We start from the raw sequence: 18,896 nt of genomic DNA, 5'->3' as shown, positions 1-18,896 counted from the left end.
GAAAAATTGGGAAGGGGGGAAGTGAACAAATACTAAAGAAACAAAATGCAAAATAAAATAAAACATTAAAGCAATATCAGCAAAAAGAAAAGCTGGGCAAGAAAGGAAATGTATTATCTTACTGCTTGTTTGCCACTGCAGGAGCAAAGTACCTATTTCTGGTTACCCAACATAATTTAAGTCAGCAATTATAGATGTATATATTCTCAGTATCCAGGCAGAATGAAATATCAATGAATAGACGAGAGACCATATTTTAAAAATGGCGAATAAGACCTATGGATTAACAGAGATCATGTGCCTTGTTTATTATGCATTCCATTTTTTAAGTACTACCATAGTGACCAATTTGGGTTCCTGATAAGTATCAACAAACCCTAAAAACTATAAAAGAAAAAGTACAGATGACAAAATTTGGGAAGTGGAATGTATAGAGAAGAGTGGAGTGGAAGAACAGCCATTAATATTTTCCTCTTACAAAGCAGAAATCACTGTATAGTTGGAAAATATATAGTTAAATGTATGTTATTTAAAATTATGCAGTAACCAATGCAAAAAAACATTGGTTATGGAGGTGGTTTAGTGAGGTGATCCATACTCTACCATATCAAGAAAGAATAAATAACACTGCTCCAATGGTCACTTTAAAGATGGATCCCCATTGGGAATGTTCTTGTGAGAAAAGACTGCTGCTTTCAAAAAGAAATTAACCACCAATAAAAATATATTAAAGATATCTTTATAAAGCTACAAACATACTAGTATTGTCATGAGTTTTCCATGATTTAATTGCTCATTAAATCATCAAAAAAACTCCTGTGAAATAGGTGCTATTATCTCCATTGCAGAGAAAACAGGCTCCTAGAGGTTTCCACTGAATGATGATTCAGTGAGCCAAGTAAAGTCTTTGACCAAGAAATATATTCTTGTAAGATTTCTTTTTGAAGGGTTGCTCTAGCCCTGCTTCTCACATTGCCATTTAATTAACATATATCTTAAACATAAACAGTTAATGCTTCCTGTATTTGCAGAGACCCCTCTTTCAATTATCACCAAGTTTTTCTCACAGTAGGCATATGGTCAGATAGTGATCAGCTACATTTATGTCACTTGAAGTACATCTTCAGACGTTACTGGTCCAGGAACATCAATATAAAGCCAACATATTGTGTGTGAAAATAAATAACAACAATAACCACTGTGATTTGATAACGTTTTTATCAAATCTGCCTCTGGAAACAGAGGCAGAAGAATACTCACTAAACCTCCTCACTACTAATAGCCCACTGACAAGTCCTTGAAACATTCCTCAAAGGACTCAACTGTCTCAATGTTGACACTTTGCTAAGGGCAAGTCAATCTTAGCCGGCCCCCACCTCCCCAGGATCCTGTAAGACTACTATAACATATAAAATTCTTTTGGAAATTTTCTTTATCTCGAAACCCCCTAAAACACATGTGGGCAAGCATCTCCCAAGCATACTGATGAGAGAATAGAAGGCTAATTGAGGACAAAGCACAAACTCACATCACCCCCACATACACTCCTGGGTAGGAACACATACACCCCCACATACACTCCTGGGTAGGAACATGTGTGATGTTCCTCGAGGAAGCTCCCAACAGTCTTAATGTTAATGCCTTGCTAGAGGGAAACAACCTTACCTTGACAATGGCAAGGCCTCCTGTAACTTGTGTGTCCTCAGCAAATGAAAATTTTTTTAGAAGAAACCTCCCTTCTCCTTACCTCCCTCAACTCCCAAGTGTGTAATCAGCCACCACTCACAAGCTCCCGGCAGCAGCTCTTCCTGTCCATGGGTCCTGCCCCTGTGCTTTAATAAAAACACCATTTTGCACCAAAGCCATCTCAAGAATTCTTTCTTGGTTGTCAGCTCCAGACCTCACCCCACCAAACTTCATCTATATTCCAAAACTACATCAATATGACCCACCAATATACATCTGAAGTATATGATGACCAAGGTCATCAGATAGTAATAAATGACCTTTTCCTAACAATAGCCAGCTCTCTCAAGTTTTTGGAAACCGTATTTCCAAAATTCCGTAGAAAATTATGCTAACCCTAACCCCTTCCCAACTGGAAGGTATATAATCACCACTCCTCAAGACCCCAGTGCTGCTCTTTCTGCACATAGGTCCTGTACTCGTGCTTTAATAAAACCACTTTTTTTTGCAGCAAAGACGTCTCAAGAGTTCTTTCTTGGCCTTTGGCTTCAAACCCTAACATCTTTCCTACATCATTAATATAAATCCAAATCAATATGCTATTGGAAATATAGGGGTGGAAGCAGGAAGAAAAACATTCAGAGAAAAGCCCAATCTCTTAAATGAGGCTCTAGGTCTCTTTCCCCCTTCCTTCTCCCTTCTAAAGCTCAATCCACAGAACTAGAGGCCCGTAGGATTGCCTTTAGTGACACCTGCTGGGAAAGACCCAAGAAAAGGATTTGTAGATTTGCTTCTGACTCTGTCACACCCTGAGTCAGCAGCCCAATCTATTTCACAATGATGCTTGGACAGCTTGGGCTTGAAATTTTTTCCTTTCCCTTGGGACAACTGCTTTCAGACTCCTCATCATCCCTAAAGGATAATGACCTACATTCCAGCATGACAAAGATCTGGAAGTTTATAGAAGCTTCATTGTAAACCTAAATCCTTAATGGGGACTCCAGCTGCCTATACCAAAGGAATATGGGGTTATGTAGTAAAGCAGGAAGTCATTAAAATAATGAATCACCCACTAGGTTTTGAGCTGTTTTCCCACTAATTTAATGGAAAAATTTATCCTCACAGTTTATATTTTTGAAAAAACATTAATCTTCACAAAAATACCTATATTTGTGTTTTATTACAGAGTTAATTATAGGTAACAAATCAATATTTCTGCCAACTTGTACCTTACATCTAAGAAAATATAAAGCTTTATTTTCAATTAAACCAACATTAAGCAGAGAAATGGCATTTCTCCCCTTTCTGTAACTACAACACTTAGTGATTCAATGCTTTCTTTCAGTATATTTGTCTTTTAAATTGATAGACTGTTTTAAAGAAAATTCTTTAATAAGCATTTTAATGAGAATTAAAACTACCTTTTTAAAAAATATTATTTGACTCAGAATTGACTTGAAATGTATGGCTTCCAAGTTTGGGAATTCTTTAGAGTTTCATCTACCTTTAACAGAAAGGATTAAGGTGTATGCTGCTGTTCCTATTTTATTTTTCATTGTTCATTGATTCTAAACTATACTTAATAGAGCACCAAATTCATTTCCTCTGTTCTCTTTTGGCAAATGGCTTTTCCTGATTTCCAGATTTCACTTGATATTTTTAACAACTCTTGTTATAAGAGTATTTAGAAAATGATGGGGAAACAGAGGACTAGCTGAGGACAAAGCACAAGCCTGCGGCAGCACATTGAAAGTTCTTGAAACAGGCAGAGGGACTCAACTGCCCCAATGTTAATACTTTGCTAAGGGAGACAGACAATCTTAACCCAACCTCCAGGATCCAGTAAGTCAACTTAAACATATAAAAATTCCTTTAGAAATTTCCTTTATCTCTAAACCCCCAATATATGTGTTGGCAACCATTCCCCAAGCACATGGCCCACCAATATACATCTGAAGGGTCTCATGACTCAGGTTTTGTTAGATGGTAATAAGTGATCTTTTCCCAACAATAGCTAGCCCCTCAAGGTCCTGGAAACCTTGCTTCCAAAATTCCTTAGACAAGACGCTATGCTCAAACCCCTCTCAACCCCCAGGTATATAATCAGCCACCTCTCACAGGCCCGGGACAGCAGCTCTTCCTGCCCACGGGTCTTGTCCCCAGGCTTTAATAAAACCACCATGTTGCACTAAAGATGTCTCAAGAATTCTTTCTTGGTTGTCTTCGGCAGACCTCATCTATATTCCAAAACGTCATCAGAAAAGTGTTCCAGAAAGTTTGAAAAAGCAAAGAAAATTTAAAAAGCAAATAATAATTCCATCGTTGAAAATCAGCACCAGTAATACTTTAGCATATTTATTTTAAAATACATTTTTGTATGGTTTAGTTGTATTTCTATGCTATTTTATATCTGTGTCAATAAACCGTTTCCCTAAAAAATAAGTTTAATGTGTAAATAATATTAAATTGTATATACTTGCTATAGTTGACAAGTTACCTTGTAATGAAATACTTAAAATATTCCCAATTATCTAGTATCATAAGGAACACTGTAATAAACACCTTCTACCTTATTTAATGGAATTTCATTTGTGCACAGTAATGTTGGAAACATAGAATTTAATTGGTCCTGCTTCAATTCTCCCATTCCCTTTTAGAGTGGACTCCCACCTCAACAAATTACCTAGAAAACCATCCAATCATCCTGAAAATCTACGAATTCGGCCTGAGATTTAAAGAGAGACCAGCTGGAACGCTACAGTGAGAAGAGTTCGCGCTTCTATCAAGGTAGGAAGACGGGGAAAAAGAAATAAAGAAACAAAAGGCCTCCAAGGGGGAGGGGCCCCGCGAGGAGCCGGGCTGAGGCCGGGGCGAGTGTCCCCAGGACAGGAGAGCCCCGTCCCGGAGGAGCAGGAGCTGCACCGACCTTCCGGGCGGAAAGGCCTCCCGGGGAATTGGAGCAGGATCCCCAGAAAGGCGGGGACGCCCTCGGGCTCCCTGGGACAGTAACAGAGGAACTGCGCCCCGGGAGAGCGCCCCGAGCTCCCTAAGGGCTGCAGCGCTCGGCGGGACCCGTGGAGGGGGCTGCGGGGCGGGAGCGCAGATCTAACAGCGCACGCTCCGGAGCACAGGGCGCCGGGACACAGCCCAGGACCCGGCCTCCCCCGGAACAGGCAGAGGCCGGGAGGGCCCAGGACAGCGAGAACGCTCCTGCCCCGAGCTGAGCAGATCAGCGGCCCCGCCCCGGAGCCCCCAGGCCCTGCAGACAGAGAGCCCCGGAGCTACTGCGGGGGCTGACTCCAGGGCTGCAGAGCTGGCCCCGCCACTGTGGCTTCCTCCCGGGTCCTCATGGGGTGAACAACCCCCACTGGGCCCTGCACCAGACAGGGGCAGAGCAGCTCCCCCAAGTGCTAACACCTGAGAATCAGCACAGCAGGCCCCTCCCCCAGAAGACCAAGGAGACGGACCAGTTCCAGGGGAAGTCAAGGGACTTAAAGTATACAGAATCGGAAGATACTACCCCGTGATATTTTTTTGTTTGTTTGTTTTGTTTTTGTTTTGTTTGGGCTTTTATTTCTTTCTTTCTTCTTGATTTCTGATTGCTTCCCCCAACCCACCCCACCCTTTTTTTTTTCTTTTTTCCCCTTTCTTTTTCTTTCTTTTTCTTCTCTTTTCCCTCTATTTTTCTTCTTTCTCTTTTTTCTTTTTCTCTTTTCTTTCCTTCTCTCTCTTTTTCTCCTTTTCCCAATACAACTCGTTTTTGGCCACTCTGCACTGAGCAAAATGACTAGAAGGAAAACCTCACCTCAAAAAAAAGAATCAGAAACAGCCCTCTCTCCCACAGAGTTACAAAATATGGATTACAATTCAATGTCAGAAAGCCAATTCAGAAGCACTATTTTACAGCTACTGGTGGCTCTAGAAAAAACCATAAAGGACTCAAGAGACTTCATGACTGCAGAATTTAGATCCAATCAGGCAGAAATTAAAAATCAATTAAATGAGATGCAATCCAAGCTAGAAGTCCTAACGATGAGGCTTGACAAGGTGGAAGAACGAGTGAGTGACATAGAAGACAAGTTGATGGCAAAGAGGGAAACTGAGGAAAAAAGAGACAGGCAATTAAAAGACCATGAGGATAGATTAAGGGAAATAAATGACAGCCTGAGGAAGAAAAACCGACGTTTAATTGGGGTTCCCGAGGGCGCCGAAAGGGACAGAGGGCCAGAATATGTATTTGAACAAATCCTAGCTGAAAACTTTCGGAATCTGGGAAGGGAAACAGGCATTCAGATCCAGGAAATAGAGAGATCCCCCCCTAAAATCAACAAAAACCGTTCAACACCTCGACATTTAATAGTGAAGCTTGCAAATTCCAAAGATAAGGAGAAGATCCTTAAAGCAGCAAGAGAAAAAAAGTCCCTGACTTTTATGGGGAGGAATATTAGGGTAACAGCAGACCTCTCCACAGAGACCTGGCAGGCCAGAAAGGGCTGGCAGGATATATTCAGGGTCCTAAATGAGAAGAACATGCAACCAAGAATACTCTATCCAGCAAGGCTCTCATTCAAAATGGAAGGAGAGATAAAGAGCTTCCAAGACAGGCAGGAACTGAAAGAATATGTAACCTCCAAACCAGCTCTGCAAGAAATTTTAAGGGGGACTCTTAAAATTCCCCTTTAAGAAGAAGTTCAGTGGAACAATCCACAAACAAGGATTGAATAGATATGTTGACACTAAACTCATATTTATCAATAGTAACTCTGAACGTGAATGGGCTTAATGACCCCACCAAAAGGCACAGGGTTATAGACTGGATAAAAAAGCAGGACCCATCTATTTGCTGTCTACAAGAGACTCATTTTAGACAGAAGGACACCTACAACCTGAAAATAAAAGGTTGGAGAACCATTTACCATTCAAATGGTCCTCAAAAGAAAGCAGGGGTTGCCATCCTTATATCAGATAAATTAAAATTTACCCCGAAGACTATAGTGAGAGATGAAGAGGGACACTATCTCATACTCAAAGGATCTATCCAACAAGAGGACTTAACAATCCTCAATATATATGCCCCGAATGTGGGAGCTGACAAATATTTAAACCAATTAATAACCAAACTGAAGAAATACTTTGATAATAATACACTTATACTTGGTGACTTCAATCTAGCTCTCTCTATACTAGATAGGTCTTCTAAGCACAACATATCCAAAGAAACGAGAGCTTTAAATGATACAGTGGACCAGATGGATTTCACAGATATCTACAGAACTTTACATCCAAACTCAACTGAATACACATTCTTCTCAAGTGCACATGGAACTTTCTCCAGAATAGACCACATACTGGGTCACAAATCAGGTCTGAACCAATACCAAAAGATCGGGATCGTCCCCTGTATATTCTCAGACCATAATGCCTTGAAATTAGAACTTAATCACCACAAGAAGTTTGGAAGGACCACAAACACGTGGAGGTTAAGGACCATCCTGCTAAAAGATGAAAAGGTCAACCAGGAAATTAAGGAAGAATTAAAAAGATTCATGGAAACTAATGAGAATGAAGATACAACCGTTCAAAATCTTTGGGATGCAGCAAAAGCAGTCCTGAGGGGTAAATACATCGCAATACAAGCATCCATTCAAAAACTGGAAAGATCTCAAATTCAAAAGCTCACCTTACACATAAAGGAACTAGAGAAAAAACAACAAATAGACCCCACCCCCAGCAGAAGAAGACAGTTAATTAAAATTCGAGCAGAACTCAATGATATCAAGACCAAAAGAACTGTGGAACAGATCAACAGAACCAGGAGTTGGTTCTTTGAAAGAATTAATAAGATAGATAAACCATTAGCCAACCTTATTAAAAAGAAGAGAGAGAAGACTCAAAGTAATAAAATCATGAATGAGAAAGGAGGGATCACTACCAACACCAAGGAAATACAAACGATTTTAAAAACATATGATGAACAGCTATACGCCAATAAATTAGGAAATCTAGAAGAAATGGACGCATTCCTGGAAAGCCACAAACTACCAAAACTGGAGCAGGAAGAAATAGAAAACCTGAACAGGCCAATAACCAGGGAGGAAATTGAAGCAGTCATCAAAAACCTCCCAAGACACAAGAGTCCAGGGCCAGATGGCTTCCCAGGGGAATTCTATCAAACGTTTAAAGACGAAATCATACCTATTCTACTAAAGCTGTTTGGAAAGATAGAAAGAGATGGAGTACTTCCAAATTCGTTCTATGAGGCCAGCATCACCTTAATTCTGAAACCAGACAAAGACCCCACCAAAAAGGAGAATTACAGACCAATATCCCTGATGAACATGGATGCAAAAATTCTCAACAAGATACTAGCCAATAGGATCCAACAACACATTAAGAAAATTATTCACCATGACCAAGTAGGATTTATCCCTGGGACACAAGGCTGGTTCAACACTCGTAAAACCATCAATGTGATTCATCATATCAGCAAGAGGAAAACCAAGAACCATATGATCCTCTCATTAGATGCAGAGAAAGCATTTGACAAAATACAGCATCGATTCCTGATCAAAACCCTTCAGAGTGTTGGGATAGAGGGAACTTTCCTCGACATCTTAAAAGCCATTTACGAAAAGCCCACAGCAAATATCATTCTCAATGGGGAAGCACTGGGAGCCTTTTCCCTAAGATCAGGAACAAGACAGGGATGTCCACTCTCACCACTGCTGTTCAACATAGTTCTGGAAGTCCTCGCCTCAGCAATCAGACAACAAAAAGACATTAAAGTCATTCAAATTGGCAAAGAAGAAGTCAAACTCTCCCTCTTCGCCGATGACATGATACTCTACATAGAAAACCCAAAAGCCTCCACCCCAAGATTGCTAGAACTCATACAGCAATTTGGTAGCGTGGCAGGATACAAAATCAATGCCCAGAAATCAGTGGCATTTCTATACACTAACAACGAGACTGAAGAAAGAGAAATTAAGGAGTCAATCCCATTTATATTTGCACCCAAAAGCATAAGATACCTAGGAATAAACCTAACCAAAGAGGTAAAAGATCTATACCCTAAAAACTATAGAACACTTCTGAAAGAAATTGAGGAGGACACAAAGAGATGGAAAAATATTCCATGCTCATGGATTGGCAGAATTAATAGTGTAAAAATGTCAATGTTACCCAGGGCAATTTACACGTTTAATGCAATCCCTATCAAAAAACCATTGACTTTCTTTAGAGAGTTAGAACAAATTATTTTTAGATTTGTGTGGAATCAGAAAAGACCCCGAATAGCCAGGGGAATTTTAAAAAAGAAAACCATAGCTGGGGGCATCACAATGCCAGATTTCAGGTTGTACTACAAAGCTGTGGTCATCAAGACAGTGTGGTACTGGCACAAAAACAGACACATAGATCAATGGAACAGAATAGAGAACCCTGAAGTGGACCCTGACCTTTATGGTCAACTAATATTCGATAAAGGAGGAAAGACTATCCATTGGAAGAAAGACAGTCTCTTCAATAAATGGTGCTGGGAAAATTGGACATCCACATGCAGAAGAATGAAACTGGACCACTCTCTTTCACCATACACAAAGATAAACTCAAAATGGATGAGAGATCTAAATGTGAGACAAGAGTCCATCAAAATCATAGAAGAGAACACAGGCAACACCCTCTTTGAACTCGGCCACAGTAACTTCTTGCAAGATACATCCACAAAGGCAAAAGAAACAAAAGCAAAAATGAACTATTGGGACTTCATCAAGATAAGAAGCTTTTGCACAGCAAAGGATACAGGCAACAAAACTAAAAGACAACCTACAGAATGGGAGAAGATATTTGCAAATGACATATCAGATAAAGGGCTAGTTTCCAAAATCTATAAAGAACTTATTAAACTCAACACCAAAGAAACAAACAATCCGGGATCCCTGGGTGGCGCGGCGGTTTGGCGCCTGCCTTTGGCCCAGGGCGTGATCCTGGAGACCCCGGATCGAATCCCACGTCGGGCTCCCGGTGCATGGAGCCTGCTTCTCCCTCTGCCTGTGTCTCTGCCTCTCTCTCTCTCTCTCTCTCTGTATGACTATCATAAATAAATAAAAAAATTAAAAAAAAAAAAAGAAACAAACAATCCAATCATGAAATGGGCATGAAAAGACATGAAGAGAAATCTCACAGAGGAAGACATGGACATGGCCAACATGCACATGAGAAAATGCTCTGCATCACTTGCCATCAGGGAAATACAAATCAAAACCACAATGAGATACCACCTCACACCACTGAGAATGGGGAAAATTAACAAGGCAGGAAACAACAAATGTTGGAGAGGATGCGGAGAAAAGGGAACCCTCTTACACTGTTGGTGGGAATGTGAACTGGTGCAGCCACTCTGGAAAACTGTGTGGAGGTTCCTCAAAGAGTTAAAAATAGACCTGCCCTACGACCCAGCAATTGCACTGTTGGGGATTTTCCCCAAAGATTCAGATGCAATGAAACGTCGGGACACCTGCACCCCGATGTTTCTATCAGCAATGGCCACAATAGCCAAACTGTGGAAGGAGCCTCGGTGTCCATCGAAAGATGAATGGATCAAGAAGATGTGGTTTATGTATACAATGGAATATTACTCAGCCATTAGAAACGACAAATACCCACCATTTGCTTCAACGTGGATGGAACTGGAGGGTATTATGCTGAGTGAAATAAGTCAATCGGAGAAGGACAAGCAGTGTATGTTCTCATTCATTTGGGGAATATGAATAATAGTGAAAGGGAATATAAAGGAAGGGAAAAGAAATGTTGGGAAATATCAGGAAGGGAGACAGAACATAAAGACTCCTAACTCGGGGAAACGAACTAGGGGTGGTGGAAGGGGAGGATGGCGGGTGTTGGAGGGGAATGGGTGACGGGCACTGAGGTGGACACTTGACGGGATGAATACTGGGTGTTTTTCTGTATGTTGGTAAATTGAACACCAATAAAAATTAATTCAAAAAAAAACAAAAAAAAAATTAAAAATTAACAAACTTAAAAAAAAAATAGAGTGGACTCCCAGTTTGGAGTAGACAGAAGAGGTCTTTTCCTGGTTGATGATATAGAACTCTGAAAACACTGTTTTCTTCCTTACTTATGTGTTTTACAAAACCAGAAAGTGCAGTTGTGAGAGGTAAAATTAAATATATATATTAATATATATGTATATATATACATATATTAACATAATATACAGCCTGAAACATTTTATTTAAAATCAAATAGTCTATCTTTGACTCTGCTAGTCTGAATTTTTTTCTCTGAGGGTTGGGAGGGGGACCAAAACAAAATTTCAGAAATAAAATGAGCTATTTGGTATACGTCTCCAATAATTAATAACTAGAAAAAAGAGAAATTCTTTTATTAATAAAAAACTTATAAACTGTGTAAGGAATAGCACGTTACTTTTCTATTTCTAATCATACCTTATTTAAGCATATCACCTGCCAAGATCAAAGAGGAATCCAATATTAGTCCATCTTAAGCTTGAAATTGTATTCTGGAGGTTTAAGCATCACTCATCCCCAAAGGAAAGTTCCCCTTTCTGAATCAGTCTTTTCCTAATCTCCATGATGCCACTGTGGAGCACTTGCTTTTATACTATTGTGCATTATTCATGCTTGTCCAGGACCCCTAAGTCCTTTGTGGACTTTGGGCTAATCTTTTTTTTTTTTTTTAATTTTTTTAAATTTTTCATTTATTTAAGATAGTCACACAGAGAGAGAAAGAGGCAGAGACATAGGCAGAGGGAGAAACAGGCTCCATGCACCGGGAGCCCAACGTGGGATTAGATCCCGGGTCTCCAGGATCACGCCCTGGGCCAAAGGCAGGCGCCAAACCTCTGCGCCACCCAGGGATCCCCGGGCTAATCTTTTTCTTATTCATGATTTCCTCTTGCAACTTGGGTTAGTCTTTCCTTCGATGGGTTTTTCATAACTAGTATTCATGGATATAATAACCAACATTCACAACTACGAGCCACGAGTTGGCAGAATCCCATCTCCAGATACTCATTTTCACCTCTAGTAGCCTTGACTTGGTCAAGTAACTGATTCTATATTTCTTTCACTTCTCCGAGGATCTCCTGCCTGAAACCCGATCATTTGCAGCATTATGAAAGAAAACGACTAACATAAATTTCACAATTCTCAGTTCAAAAAGTAGAGGCCTTCTATGACTTTGTTAAATTATTTTTTCTCTTGTAGACAGGGGTTGGTCTTACCAAGAGCCAAATGAAAACACAAATTCTGTTGATTGTAGAAATAACAATTTAATTAAAGTTCAGACCTCCCCAAATCATTATGTGAAAGTTTTTGTACAACTGGACAGACATTTAACATGGAGAATTTAGAGAAGAGAAGTATAGGGAAGGATTTAGATAACTCAGGGTACTCTTTAACCCCCTTAACACCTTGGGTCTGCCTTACCAGCTGAAGCAGACAATCAAGCGTATTGTTTGATGTCATCTTTGCCTTGCTTGAGGGCTCTGTAGTAACCTTACCTTAGGAATTATTTTACAAGGGGAGCCAGTATCCTACATCATTCCCCAAACCTCTTCCTGTTCCCAGATCTGTAACTACTGACAAGTTGTGCAAACCGTAGAATAGAAAGTTAATGTCCCCAAACAATGGCAAGATTTTGACAATTTATATTGAAAAATATCAAAAAAAAATTGTGTCTACTATCCTATGGATAGTAGACAAAGTAAAGAAGGGCATACTTTTAGATTTGGCTAATTTTATTGATATTACCCAACTACAAAATGTTCAAAATGCTGCCTGCTGCCTATGTTCTCCTCTAGGATTCTGATGGATTCCTGTCTCACATTTAGGTCTTTCATCCATTTGAGTTTATTTATGTGTATGGTGTAAGAAAAATGTCCAGTTCTATGTGTGGCTGTCCAATTTTCCCAACACCATTTATTGAAGAGACTATTCTTTTTCCATTGGATACTCTTTCCTACTTTGCTAAAGATTAGTTGGCCATAGAGTTGGGGGTCAGTTTCTCTGTTCTCTATTCTGTTCCATTGATCTATGTGTCTGTTTTTGTGCCAGTACCATACTGTCTTGATGATCACAGCTTTGTAAAGTAGCTTGAAGGCAGTCATTGTGATGCCACCAGATTTGGTTTTCTTTTTTCAACATTCCTCTGGCTATACAAATTTTAGGATTATTTATTCTAGTCTGTGAAAAATGTCAATGGTATTTTGTTAGGGATCCGTTGAATGAGTAGATTGCTCCAGGTAGCATAGAAATTTAAACAATCCATGAGTATGGAATGTTTTTCTATTTCTTTGTGTCTTCCTCAATTTTTTTTTCAAAAGTGTTGTGTAGTTTTTAGAGTACAGATTCTTTACCTCTTTGGTTAGGTTTATTCCTAGGTATCTTATGGTTGTTGGTGCAATTGTAAATTGAATTGATTCCTTCATTTCTCTTTCTTCTGTCTCATTGTTAGTGTTTAGAAATGCAACTGATTTCTGTGCATTGATTTTATATCCTGACACATTGCTGAATTCCTGTATGAGTTCTAGCAATTTGGGTCCTTCACATAAACTATCATTTCATACATGAAGAGTGAGAATTTGACTTCTTCTTTGCCAATTTGAATGCCTTTTATTTCCTTTTGTTGTCTGATTCCTGACACAAGGACTTCTAGTACTATGTTGAACACCAGTGGTCAGAATGGGTACACCTATTGTGTTCCTGACCTTAGGGGAAAAGCTCTGTTTTTCCCCATTGAGTATGATATTTACTGTGGGTTTTTTGTATATGCCTTTTATGTATTGAAGTATGTTTCCTCTATCCTTACACTCTAGGCAGTTTTAATCAAGAAAGGATGCTGTAGTTTGTCAAAGACTTTCTCTGCACCAACTGAGGATCATATGGTTCTCGTCCTTTCTTTTCTTAATGTGATATATCACATTGATTGTTTTGCAAATATTGAACCATCCTTGCAGCCAAGGAATAAATCCTACTTGATCATGTTGAATAACCCTTTTAATGTACTGGTGGATCCTCTTAGCTAGAATCTTGATGAGAATTCTGACATCCATGTTCATCAAGATATTAGTCTGTAATTTTCCTTTTAGATGGGGTCTTTGTCTGATTTGGGGATCAAGGTAATGCTGGGCTCACAGAATTATGAAGCAATTTTTAAAAATAGTTTCAGAATAATAGATATTATTTCTTCCTTAAATGTTTGGTACAATTCTGCTGGGAAGCCATTTGGCCCTGGACTTTTGTTAGTCAGGAGATTTTTGCTTACTATTTTCATTTCCTTGTTAGTTATGGATCTGTTCGGGTTTTCTATTTCTTCCTGTTTCAGTTTTGGTAGTTTATAAGTTTCCAGGAAGGCATCCATTTCTTCCAGATTGCCTAATTTTTAGCATATAGTTGCTCACAATATGATCTGATAATTGTATTTCTTTGGTGCTGTTTGTAATCTCTCCTCTTTCATTTTTTGATTTTATTAATTTGTGTCCTTTCTCTTTTCTTTTTTGAGGAGTCTGGTTAAGGGTTCATATATTTTATTAATTCTTTCAAAGAACCAGCTTCTAGCTTCATTGATATGTTCTAGTATTCTTTTGGTTTCTATTTCATTGAGTTCTGCTCTAATCCTTATTATTTCTCTTCTCCTGCTTGGTTTAGGATTTATTTTCTATTTTTCACTCCAGCTCCTTTTCAGTGTAAGGTTAGCTTGTGTCTTTGAGACTTCAAATATGTATATATATGAAGTCCATCTTGTCCAGTCTGTTATTGAAAGCTCTTATTTCTTGTTTATCTTCTGGTTAGATAATCTGTCCATTTGTGTGAGTGGGGTGTGAAATCTACTATTGTATTATTTTCAATGTGTTTCTTTAATTTGGCTGTTAATTGGTTATATACTTGGCTGCTTCCTAGTTAGTTGAATAAATATTTATAATTATTAGATTTTCTTATTGGATGATCCTTTAAGTATGATATAGTGTCCCTCTTCAACCCTACTGCAGTCTTTGGTTTATTTTTTAAGTTCTTAAAAGAGTTTTTATCTATTTATTTAAGAGAGAGAGGGCATGTGGGGGAAGGGGTAGAGGAAGAATCTGACTTCCCCTGAGCAGGAAGCCCATAGTTGGATTCAATCCAAGAATTTAGTATCATGACCTGAGCTGAAGGCAGATGCTCAATCGACTAAGCAACCTAGGTGTCCCCAGTCTTTTGTTTAAAATCTAGTTTCTCTGATATGACAATTGCTACCAACTTTTTCTGAGGTCCATTAGCATGTAAATTATTCTCCACTCCCTCACTTTCAATCTGGAAGTGCATTTATATGTAAAAGGATCCTCTTGTAGACAGCATATGGATGAGTCTTGTTATATATATATATATATATATATATATATATATATATATATATATATATATACACACACACACACACACAATCTGATACCATGTATCTTTTGATGGGAACATTTAGTCCATTTATGTTCAGAGTAACTATTGAAAGATAGGCATTTAGTGCCAGTAAAGTCCCTGTTTCTGTGGATTGTCTCTGTTTCTTTCTAGTCTATGCTACTTTTAAGTTCTTTCTTAGCTTACAGGTCCCCATTTAATATTTCTTGAAGGACTGGCTTAGTGGTCACAAGTTCTTTCAGTTTTCTGTTTGTTCTGGAAGCTCTTTATCTCCTCCTCCATTCTGAATGACAGCCTTGCTGGATAAAGTATTCTTGGCTGCATGTTATTCTCACTTAGTACCCTGAATATATCATGCCAGCTCTTTCTGGCCTTCCAAGTCTCTGTGGATAGGTCTGCTGCCAGTCTAATGTTCCTTGCCCTTTAGGTTGAGGAGTTCATGTCTTGAGTTGCTTTCAGGATTTTATCTTTATCAATGAAATTTGCAAGCTTCACTATTACATGTCAGGGTGTTGACCTACTTTTATTGATTTTGGGAGGCATTCTCTCTACCTCTTAGATATGAATGCCTGTTTCCTTCCCCAGATTAAGGAAGTTCTCAGGTATGATTTGCTCAAATATACCTTCTGCCCTCTCTCTATTTATTCTCCCTTGGTGACATCAATAATTCTAATATTGTTTTGTTTCTATGGCATCACTGATCTCCTGGAACCTCTTTCCATGATTCCTTAGTTGTTTTTCTCTCATTTCCTTAACTTCCTTCTTTTACATCAACTTGTCTTTTATGTCATTTACTTTCTACCTTACTCTTCTACCTTATTTGTCCTAGCTGTGAGCATCAAATTTAGACTGCATCTCAGTTAAAGCACTTTTAATTTTGGCCTGATCGAATTTCATTTCTGCACTAAGAGATTCTCTAGTGTCTTTTATGCCCAACGAGTAACTTTACAATTGTTATCCCGAATTCCAGCTCCAACATCTCATTTAATCCATATCAAGTAGATCTTTGGCAGAGAGTATTACCTCTGTTTTTTGTTGTTGTGAATTCCTCCTTCTAATCCTTTTTCCTGAGAAGAATGGTTGAATGAATGAACAAAATCAAAAATATCAAGCACAACCCAAGTGAAATACACACTAGACAAATCTTAAAATGTCAGAAATGAAAACAGAAAGGTGAAGAAAAAAAAATGGAATGTAATATCCCAGAGTAGACAAAACAGGGTGATTTACTTGGTCCTGACTGTATTTTGGTCTCTGTGTTAGAAGACATTAAATTCCAAAATTGTAAAGAAATCAAAATTTACATACATACAAAAATAAAACTGAATACAGTGAAAGGAAGCCAAAATGAAAAATATATCTAAAAAATGAAATTTTGAAAAAGACTTAAAAAAAGAGTTGTTAAAATAAAAAACTAGTTGAAAAGTGAAAAGAGAAAAAAGAAATGGAAAATTTTAACTGAAAGATAAACAAGTCATGAGAAAAAAAAATTTCAAATTCTATATACTTTTTTCCCCCTAGTCCTGCAGTTTTGCAATTCTGTGTGGTCCATAAACTTTCTGCTCACCTGTTCTTCTAGCTGGTCTTACAGGGCACGGCCCTGCTGTGCTGCTGTCACCTGTCTTTGCCTGGGTGGACCTGACTGCCCCTTGCCAGGAGGCTGGGCCCCATGTAAGCTGATTGCTCCATATGGCTTTTGTTCCCTGAAGGATTGCCACACCTCTTTAGAAGGTGAAAATAAAAATGGCCACACTCCTATCTCCAGCCCCAAAGCTGAAAGATCAAAGTGGGCCAAACTACATACCCCTATGGTGTGTGCCCACAAATATGCTCCTGGTGGAAGGTGGAGAGTTGCCTCAGTCCTGTCCCTTGCAGGGCCCCCACATGGAGAGTGGTCACCTGTTTGGCACTGTTCATGGTTTATGGCAAACTGAGCTGAAAGTCCCCTTCTGGGTTCACTGCCATAACTGGTGATCCCACTCCAATGCTTGGTAATTCTGCTGGCTCAGGCACCCCTGTTCATTCCGTGACTCTGGATATCTTGAGACCATATTGTCTTATCTACAATTCTGCCCTGATTCACAGTGAGGACCTTTCAGGCAGGGATGCCTCTCACTGGAGCAGATTTCCAAAAGTTCTGATTTCGTATTCCAGGGCTACATAACTTTCTGGCAGCCGACAATTGGAGGTTTCCTCCCCACCACCACCCCCGCGCTGTTTATCTTCCAATATATCCCCTCAGTTTCACTTCTCCACACTCCTACATTGCAAAAAGTGGTCCTTTTTCTATCTGCAGAATTCCAACTATTCTTTTCTTACATCTTAGGTTGTAGGTGTTCAGAATGATTTGGTAGTTATCTAGCTAAATTCAAGGGATCAGATGAAATGAAGACCCCTAGTCTTCTGCAATCTTTCCTCCCTCCCTCAAAGGAATCTATTATTCCTATTATTTTTAAGGCAATTAGTACTTCATGTACCCATGGTTGATAGAATTGCTATCTGGAGTCTCTAGCAAATCCTCAGAGGGTAAATACAATGAAAACCACTTGATTTTGGAGCAAAATCCCTTTTACAAAGAATTGTTTTCTTTTTGAGAAACAGTTTGACACTTGATCAATGATTAAAAGGAATGCCTGGTCATGAATAAGGACAAGCCATCTTGATAGGAACATTATTAAATAATCAAGTTAACTTCAAAGCAGGCTTCCACCATCAAGGGAAAATTGTACATAGGGTACTGTGCCTGAGTAATTCCCAAGGCACAATTTAATGAGCAGGTTACACACATTTCCAGCATGCTTACTCCTGATGCACTGCCACCCTTCTTTCTCTATACTTTAGTGACAGAGAAAATTGTTTCTGACTGGATGATTAAAGAAGAAAAATGTCTGGATTTCAGATGGTCCCTCATATTACTTGGCCATGTGCTGGAAGTGGATCTCTATCATGCTATATCCCTACTTGAGAGTGACAACTCTGGGCAGAAGGGAAATCCTCCAAGTGGGTAGAACTTCATTTACCATTTTCTATAAAAATAACCTCATGCTGAGATTTTATTGTTTGCCCTGAAGGTAGGTTTGGCAATAGATTTGGATGAAGTTATAATATTCATGTAATATATAACTGCTTACCCAAAGCCTACAACTACTGATGATGATGCCTATTGCCATAATAGTTTAATTTCAGGGAAATGCCAGATGAGGCCAACAATTGTTCATCTCATGGATGACATTTATCTTATCAGTCACCAGGCATTTGTAGATATTTATATACTATTTTTAAAGCCTATTTTCTTGTTACTAGAATAATTTATTATCTAACCTTAATGTCCTTCCCTTCTGTTTAGATTGAATTGTATCCTCATACAAGGTATTTAGAACTCGTAACCCTTGACAGTCTCCTTATTTGGAAATAAGGTCTTTGCAGATACAATTAAAATATAATTTAGATGAAACCATATTTGATTAGGGTGGACCATTCACCATTATATCTAGCATCCTTATAAGAAAATGAAAAGAGACATTGATACATGGGAAAGAAATAATATCAATTTATTGGAGGGTAATTTATATTACATAAAGATCCCCCTCAAAATCAATAAAAACTATCCAACACCTAGACATTTAATAGTGAAAATGGAAAATTCCAAAGGTAAAGAGAAAATCCTAAAGCAGGGAGAGACAAGAGATCCCTAACTTATATGGGGAGAAATATCAGATTAACAGTAGAGCTATCCACAGAGACCTGGCAGGCCAGAAAGGGCTGGCAGGGTATATT

Source organism: Vulpes vulpes, chromosome 2 (assembly GCF_048418805.1).
Source record: "Vulpes vulpes isolate BD-2025 chromosome 2, VulVul3, whole genome shotgun sequence".
Lineage (NCBI taxonomy): Eukaryota > Metazoa > Chordata > Mammalia > Carnivora > Canidae > Vulpes > Vulpes vulpes.
This window is presented reverse-complemented; position numbering follows the sequence as displayed.